Source organism: Meleagris gallopavo, chromosome 5 (genome assembly GCF_000146605.3).
Source record: "Meleagris gallopavo isolate NT-WF06-2002-E0010 breed Aviagen turkey brand Nicholas breeding stock chromosome 5, Turkey_5.1, whole genome shotgun sequence".
In the NCBI taxonomy this organism is placed as follows: Eukaryota; Metazoa; Chordata; class Aves; order Galliformes; family Phasianidae; genus Meleagris; species Meleagris gallopavo.
Window position 1 is genome coordinate 37413703 of NC_015015.2, and position 9027 is coordinate 37422729.

Genomic DNA, 9027 nt, shown 5'->3' on the forward strand with positions numbered 1-9027 from the left:
AAAAAAAAAAAGTAAATGGAAAATTCCTTGAAATTGGGAAGCTTTTCAGTTAGAAAGGCTTCAAGCATCATATGTCAGCAGCAGGTAATGGTTTATTCCTCCCATTGCTTTTAAAGTCTGTTGTATTTTCTCAACTGGTTATGATATATGAAAGGTATTTGCAGTCACTGACTTCTGACAACTTCATTTCAGATTTCAAATTTGATGTGCGCCTGTATGTTCTGGTTACATCCTATGATCCACTTGTCATCTATCTCTATGAGGAAGGATTGGCCAGGTAGGGGAGGTTTGTTATTTCCTCAGTGTACATGCACTCTGATCAACAGACATGTTGGCTTCCTTCTCTAATTCTGAACTAGTGGCAAATAAGAGAGGGAAGTGCTACTTCTGGCATTCTGCAAAAAAATTTTTAAGTATGTTATATTTCATTGCACTTTGTCTAGTGAGCTTTCTTTATATAGATTAGGGGGTCTTTAGTGAGGGATTTTATTACATAAGGAAGTAATAAAGCAGATTTTCAACTTTAGATAGTGGAATGGCCACACACCATTATTGAAGTATTGATTCTAAAGATGAGATTCTTCTTGAATCCATTTTGTACTCTTCATGCCCCTTCTTCATTCTCTCGGTATAGGAGCATATAAGGTGAAGAGAAACCTTTTCAGTTTCTATATAATGATAAATTAAAAAACATTTAGAAACCTGTTGATCTTTGCAATCTTAAATACTTTCAAATTGTATTTTAAATTTTATGTCAGCATTTGTATTTTCTACACTATCAAATGTTTTAACTTAGCTAATTTGTCATCCTTTCCCTGGTAGAGGTCAACTTTCTTTTGAATTTAAGAAAGGTAGTGAAGATTCCGAGGAGGAAGGCTTATCTGCCAAAAATGCCTTTTTCCCAACAGGAAACTTGATGTGGGCTGTTCTGTGTGTCCTGCAGGTGGCACTAGTGGTCTTCAATTTTAGTGATTTGGATTTTTCCCATCCTTTGGATTTCCAAATTCAGATTCTTGGTGGGAGGTGAAGATCTCTGTGCTACTGGATTTTGGCTTCCTGTTTAGCACTTGGCCTACCATTTAACACTGTGGTGTTAAGTGCTGGGGGAGACCCCTTTATTGCCTCATGTGGTGTAATGCTTTGGTTTAAGGCTGGGACAAAATTTCTGTGAGGAGGGGGCGGAAATGCCTTAACCTTTGGGAGAAGAACCTAGTTGCTACTTTCTACTCAGAAAAAAACAGTGCTTGAGAGAGTAATATGTAGCAGAGAACAGGGAGGTAATGGGCCTCATATAAAAGGCAGCATTAAAGGAATCTGAGGGGCAACCCACCAACAGAACAAAGCAATCTGTTTTAGAGACCTGCAATAGTGAATATGGTCTTTGCTTTCTGAAAGCATAGGTAGTCATTGAAGTGTAGTTGGAGTGGCATTTTCTGGGTTGCTCTTCTGAAATGCTCTCTTTTTTCCCCCCTATTTCCTTCTTCTAGCTTGTCTGAGAGGTAATATTTCCCTCCAGTCTTAGGCTTTGCATATTTCTAACATGAGAGGAACCTGACTACTTCAGGAACTGAAGTACTGACTACTATTGGAACCTCTACTAGAAAAGAAGTGCTATCGGAATCATAAGATGCATGATCTTTTTGCAAAGGGACAGATTTGATATTGTATGTTTGTGATTTGATATTTAGCTAGATACTTCCCTAGGCTTGGCTTCTCTTGGCATAGCTAGACTTGCCAAGTTGTGATCTAGACAGGAACATGAGGCCTCAATGCCAAGAAGAAGAAAGGGGCTATGGATACAGCCTGGATGACTGTGAAAGAGTGAAAATTTCCTTTGAAGGAGATACGAAGGCTATATATTCAGAGATACATAGCAAAGCTTTCAGCTCTTGCTGGTTGATTTGTACTTGAAATACTGAATAACAGCTTGATTTGTTGTGGTTTAAGTTCTCTTTTTCAAGGCAGTTTTTTTGGCAGATGTTGACTGTAGAACTTCTTGTCCTTTATCTTCTGGAAGCATATTGCCAGTGCCCATGTCAGCTTCCTTTTGTAGCAACCTACCTACTTTCTCCCTCACAGAATAAGCAGTACTTACTACGTAATCTTAGATAATCATCAGATATCAGACTTCTGGAGACTTATTAGGAAGGGTAGCATGAATGGGTTCTGTGTTTCAGTTTTTCATTACAATATAACCTTTCTGGTCTTGCCATCATCTAAATTGATCATCTGTGTTTGGCAGCCTGGAGAACTCTGCATTGCATTGAAGCTATAGATTTGAATTGACCAACTGAAGCATATATTCTAGATTGAATGATATTCTTGATAAGCTTAGTTCAGGTTTGCCCAAGTGTATAACTCAATCATCTGATCTTATGTTAAAAATCTAGGTTGTTTTGTCTGACTTCTTAAAATATGTGATAAAATATATTTATTGCTGTACCTTTTAAATTCTAGTATGAATAGGAAGTGAAGTATTAATAAACTAGAGTCTTAATTAGAGGCTGACCTCAGAAAATGCTTTTAAAGTTGACTCACCATACCCAAGGAATAGTTACATGGTCATTAGCAGGTGGAAGCCCCAAGGCTGTTCTTATGGCAGCTGTTGAATTGGTGGATTGTGTGGTTTTTTGGAGGGGCATACTTCAAAGAATAGCAAGCCTATTGTGCTTGAAGTGAAGAGGATGTGGGGAGTGCTCCCTCCAACAGTACGGGCTGCTCCTTGCCCATGTTACCAACTAGGGGTGAGGTGCTTCTCAGTCTCCCATGTGATTTTTTTCCCCTTTTCCTAGATATCTCCATGTGAGATGGAAAGGAGTCTGATCCTGTCTTGCTTAGTGCCTGCTGAAAGAGTGGGCCTTGACACATGGTAGTAGTTCATAGTGAAATGTCTCTGTTTTCAGGATACTTCTCCGTAGCCTCTTTCTTGCCTAAGCTGCAAGATTTGATGCACTTCAGAGCCTAAGTGGCTTGAAGGGCATTAATCCAGTGGGAATTTGTTAGTCATGTTTACACTGAAACTGAAAAAATAGATCAGGAAATAATAATAATAATAATAAAAAAAAAGCAACACTGAGCTGAAAACCAAGCCTTCTTGCAAAGGCCTCCAAGGAGCAGCAGCTGGGGAGGAAACCTTCCAGGGTGACTTGAGACACTCATGGCAGCTGGGCTTCCCAGTGCTGTCATGAGCAGCCTTCCTGCTGCCTGAGCTCCCACCACCCCATGACAGAACCCCTCCTTCGGTAGCCTGGCTTCCTAATTAGCACTGGCTCCACTGGGATATTTACCTTTTCTGTGCTGGATTCCTGTGGTTTCCAAGGAATTCAGGTGTTTGCTATGAGCCAAGAAATTCACATTACCTCACAGGCTGTGCTTAGATCAGAGTGTGCTGCACAGCCTGATCCCCTCCTTGCAGTAACTCCTGTCAGACCTCTGCAGCTGGAAGAATGGATTTTGTTTCTACATGGGCACTTGGGAGTAAACTGCAACCACTTAGATAGACATCACCTTGCATGGAAGCTGTGGAGCAGTGTTTCATTAGGCACCTCCTCTGAGCTTTGGGCCAGTGAGTTAGTGCATACAGACTGGAGGGCTTCTACTGCTTCCTTCCTTCTGTTAAGAGAAGCAGGGTTTGAATGACCGAAGGGAAGGATAGATCCATCTGCACATAGTTGATAGTACATTTTTATTGAGAAAATCGTATGTATACACACACCCGTTAGCTCATTTTAGATTGTTGTTTACCTTAAATTTGCTTGTGTAAAATTAAGTATTTGAGCATAAAGCTGCCACTGTTTGTAACGCAGTGGGGGTGTGTAATCAATATGTATGTAACATTACTTTTACATAAAAATACATATTGTGTTTGTACGTTTATGTGTATATATACTGCATATGCATGTATATACATAGCTTGTTCCAAAAGTAATGTCTTCTATTTATTCATGTGGAAACTACAACAGATACAAAGAGCACTACTTCATAGTATTTTGTAGCTGAGAATTTGCTCTATTTTTCAACATAGTCGCTGCCATTAGTCCTGCATTTTTCCCAGTGATGAAGAAGAGCCTGTATGCTGCGCTTGTAAAAATCTGCACCAGAGGAGGTGACTTGCTGTTGCCACAGCTGAAACACACCACCCACTGTCTACTATGTTCACATCCACTCTTTGGTCTCAACAGATGTTCAGCAAGCATCAATGAATGTCAGTGGGTTCAATTTTTTTCCTCATGGAGTAATTCAGTTCCACACTTCCATCTCAGGTGCCATTTTGTCAGTGTGGTCAAGATTGGAAGACTGGTTATCATCTAGTCTAAATCCCTTGTGCAAGTGGGGCCACTCAGATCTCGTTGCTCAGAACCATCTGAGCATTAAGCATCTCTATGCATAGGGACTCTACAACCTCTCTGGGCAACCTCATTAGTGCACGGTCACCCTTGAAATGATACGTTACGTTTCTTTGGTTCAACAAACCTGCTAAGGACAGTGTGTGCATTGAAACTCACAAATTTGTTCTGAACATATTTTTTAAAATCATCAAAACAAAACAAACAAACAAAAAAAAAACACAACCCCCAAGTACTTTCTTTCCCTGCCTGTTCTGGGAAGATTGCTCCTGGATCTTGTTCTTTAACACAGAACTCCTTGCACCGTTTTATCTATCTTGGTTGGGAAACTGCCATTAGGAGTAGTAAACTTCCCTTTTTTTTTTTTTTTAAATTATATATCTTTTGCAAGGTGTGCTGTCTATTCTTGCTCTCTTCCTAACTGATGTATCAGATAGATGCTGTTAAATAAATAATGTTGTTGATGAGAGATTGTGATGTTCTCTATGGGTTCTTGTCTGTTGAACAGTTACCTCAGGGATGCTTGGTTCTTTTGGTCCTGACCTCAGCAGCAGTTCATGAGAACTGTAGAGAGAATGAGGCAACCAGTGGTGCAAACAAACTTCTGTGTGGCCTATTCCCTAAGCAAAATGGCAGCCAGTATACTAACAGGGAAGCTAGAATCTATTTACTGGAGGCCGAGGGGGGAAGGGGAGGAAAAATAGATTGAGGAAGTGACTCCAAGTATAAAATGTGAGGCGCGTGCTTATAGAAACACTGTACTGGTGTTTTTCCAGGACATTTAGGCAGGAGCTCTGTGTGTAGTCATGGAAAAGACTGTCGTAATGTGTGCTTTTTCTATAGCACTTGTTTGAGAGAAAAGGGATTAAGTATTCTTTCCTTTCTCCCACTCCAGGGTCTTTTCTCTTCTCCTCCTCCTTTCCCAGGCTCTGGCTAGATGTCTCAAGTGTTCCAGAGCTGCCAAGTTTTATGCAAACCCGTGCAACCACTTCTGTAAATATTTAATGATCCAGTTTATGTATTTGCAAATTGACTTGCATCTGACAAACTTCACCTTGTGGTCAGTTCACTTCCCGGAGGAGTACTGAGAATAAGAGCAATGTGCAACCCCTCAGGTAGTTTCCTGCCTGAATGAGTGGTAGTTGAATGGTAGGCTGTTTATACTAGGGCAGTGTAAGGATGAGAGTTGGGGCAAGTAAAACTTTGGGGTGGTATGGTGAATTTGGGAATTTTTGGAGGTAAGTGCAGGCTCTGTGGTGTGTGTGTTAAATTGTTGGGTCAAGGGGCAGAAATTGTGCACGTCACTTGTGGAGTAGGTGGGCTACATGGTGGGAAGAGAGGGCAGTAGTGGTTCAATATCTCAATACCAAAGGTGATTTTTGACAAGGGAAGTGTGTTGCGTGAGAGGGAGGCAAAGGGCTGGGATACCTCTGGGTAATTTAGTGTTAACCTGGTGACTGCAGATTTTCCTGGATTCCTCTGAAGGTATTAGTAAGGGTTTCTCCCTTTGTGTGTTTGTTCCTGCTGGTTAGACTAGCTGCTGCCACTACTACCATCCTGCCACTGCTTGCTTTTGATTGCTCTTTCCCTTTCTGTGGTCCAGTGGAAAATGCAGCCAACGGGAAGGCAAATGCATTCTTGTTGAAGGTGAGCATTGTGCAGTTGCGGGTAAAGGGGACTAGTTTTTGCCTTTGGCTTGAGCTGGCGTGTACCTTTGTGATTGGCAGGTGAGATGCAAGAAGGTGTGTTCTGTTAGAACTGTTGAGTATATGAGCGCCGCTTTTCTATTCTGGTTTTAAATTCAGTATTGAAGGGGATCTACTCTGTCCTGAGGAAAGAGAAAGTGCAGTGGAAGGAGTGAAGGCTGCAAGGGCTGTTTGTAATGTGATTGCTGCTGCTTCTGCCCAGGAGGCTGGATTGCTGGCAGCAATTTGAGTGGAAACTGAAGAGCGCACAGTCAACCTCAGTTTAACCTTTTTTGTTTCCAGCTGCAGTCTTGGGGAAGAAGCTCCCTCAGAATGGTTCTGTCTAGAAGCTTTTGGAATCTAATCTCTTGTATATCATGCTAGGAGGTGTCCTTAATTTTGTTAACTTATCTCTTTCCTCAGGTTTTTAAAAAGCAAGATTCATCAGAAGGGGAGAGTCTGAGAGAATGGTAGTGTAGCAAGGCCAGGGAAACAAGCTGTTGAAAGTGATTCTCTCACTTGTTTGGTGTGAGCAGTGAATACAGTTACATCTGTGAGCAATAGCATGTGTGTGATGTCATATTGGGCTTATGTGGCGAGGTTTTGGTAGCAGTGTGCTGCAGGGGTGGCCTCTGTGAGCAGAATACAGCAGCTAGCTCCTCCATGTCAGATCAGAGCCAGCTCCAGAAGGGACCCCTGGGAGAGCAGATTTAAGAAAGGAAAAAAATGTAAGAGCAGCTGGGAGAAAGTGGTATGGTAGAGCTGAGCTACCTGTCAGTGTGAAAGCACCACAATACATAGCACAGAGGTGACCCATGCTAGTGCTGTGGTAGGGAACTATTCCTTCTTCCTCTGTCTGTTCCCATCCCCCATCAACAGCCACTGTCAAATGAAAACTTGTGCTTGAGAAATTGTGTTATGGAAAAAACAAATTTGAGTTCAAACCAAAACAAAGCAGATATCCTTTTGATGGTGGATGTAGAGCAGCAGAAATTCCGTTTTTGACCATCTCTGTAAGATTTCATATTCTTAGCAGAAAGAACTTACATTTTACATGAGATAGAAGAAATAGCACATCTGCTTGCACTGCGCTGAAGTGACAGTTTTGTCTAATTAGTAGTGGAAAATTCAACTGTTCCTAGTACCTTTTTTTTCTTTTTCTTTTTTTTTTTCTTTTTCTTCTTTTTCAAGTCCTACAGGAAAATTCTTTTTAAGAATTCAAAGCAGTGCGAATTTAGCAGTTGAACCACGCAGAACACACAAGTTTACCTACCAGCAATACAGAACAGCGAGTGTTGGCTTTCTTTAACACAAAGCATTTTGTGTAGTTCCTGGCTTGGACAGGATTGGTACAGGGGGAAAATAAGAGTGACCTGAAGCAGAGCAAGAAGGGGGTGGGGGGTGGTAGTGAGCACAAGATGGCATCTTTGAAGATTTTTGTTTGATAAAATAGCCTCCTTTGGCTGAAGATGCGCCTCTCTGTGTGGATACATTGGCCTGTAATTTCAGAGTATTCTTGGACTCCTGGCTGACTGCAGGCTCCCACATAGCAGCATCTACCAGTAATACTTTGGCTAGGAAACAGTCCTATCCTGGCGGATGATGACCTGGCTTCAGTTATTTGTGCCTTCATCACTGTTTGGCTGGATTATAGCAATATGAGATACCTGGGCATGGAGCCTTTAGTGCTTAGGAAAACAGCTTGTACAGAATGTTGCAACATGTGCTTATGGTAAATTGTGTTACAGGGAAAATATCAGACTTGGCCTTTACTTTCTGTGACACCTTCCCATATAGTTTTTAAACTGTTTATAGGATCTTGGCCCTTATCTTTTAGTTGATAAATGTTCAAGGTTTGGGTCTATAAAGGGTTACTGGTGCTTTTTAATGACATGGACAGAAGCTTGATCATCCTCTGAAAGACTGAAAGACTTAATAAAAGCTTATTCTAGTCTCAGGAAGTTCTGCAAGAAGATTTTACAAACACTGAATTTTTCCTGCTTTCCAATCTTACTGGCCTGTTCCTCCGACCTTACTGTATCTAAAAATTTCTAATTTTTTGTTGGAGCAAGACATTCTGTAGCATACAAGTCTCTTTCCTGGAGGGACCAAGTGCAGCAGGTACTTTACCTTGTTACTTTACTGTTTACTTAACTTCACTGTTACTTTAGCCTTGTTACTGCTTTGGAAGAGAAGTGCAGTGACGTGTTATATAAAAAGCTGAGGAACTGTGAAGTGCTGAAGGTAATTGTAACTAGTGATAGCAATGCTCTGCCATTCCAAGCAAGTGCTGATTTCTTGTAAGAGGTTTGGGCTATTGCCAGTCCTGTATTTATGTACAGTACAATACGAGTACACTGGAATCTCTTCTGAATCATCAATTCCTATGGAAATGTAAATCCTATGATAACATCTTTCTTAGGGAATGCTACTCAGACCAACTAATGAATCAGGATGGTCTCTGTAGAAGGAAGTTAATGCAAGCCTTTGAAAGTTAACAAACTGCTGTTTAGAAGTTATCTGCTAGGGGTTGATATTCTCATGTTTCTGATTACGTACATAATTGACAGCACCGACAACAACAGAAGTGCAGTGAGACTAATTGTGCACTGCTTGAAAGTACTGAAGGAGCTCTGACTTTCTGAAATAGCTTGCTGCCTATGCTTTGTCTTCCAGGACCTGGCTGAAAGTGTGTTACCAACAGGTGCTTTCAGTATGCTGCTGAAAGGTGATTGTTAAGGTGGAGATGATGAAGTCTTGATTAAGAATCAAATACATAATAGGATTGTTAGTATTTTCAAAGCAGAAGAGCTAAATCCAGGAAACTTACAGTTAAACTGAAAAGAAATACTAATATTTTAAGCTGTGGAAATTTGTGGAAAGGGAATCCAAGCTTTCAAGCTACGTTCTGTTGCCAACTGCTCTAACTTCATGTATAGTTAAAGCTGAGAAAAATATGGTGAAAGATTATGCTGTTTTTTTTTTTTTTTAAACTT

At 40.9% G+C, this 9027-nt stretch overlaps 1 protein-coding gene across 1 annotated transcript in view; it reads left to right on the top strand.

The window, feature by feature from the left end:
- Window positions 1-9027, top strand: part of TTLL5 (tubulin tyrosine ligase like 5) — a 127244-nt gene that overhangs the window by 8793 nt on the left and 109424 nt on the right.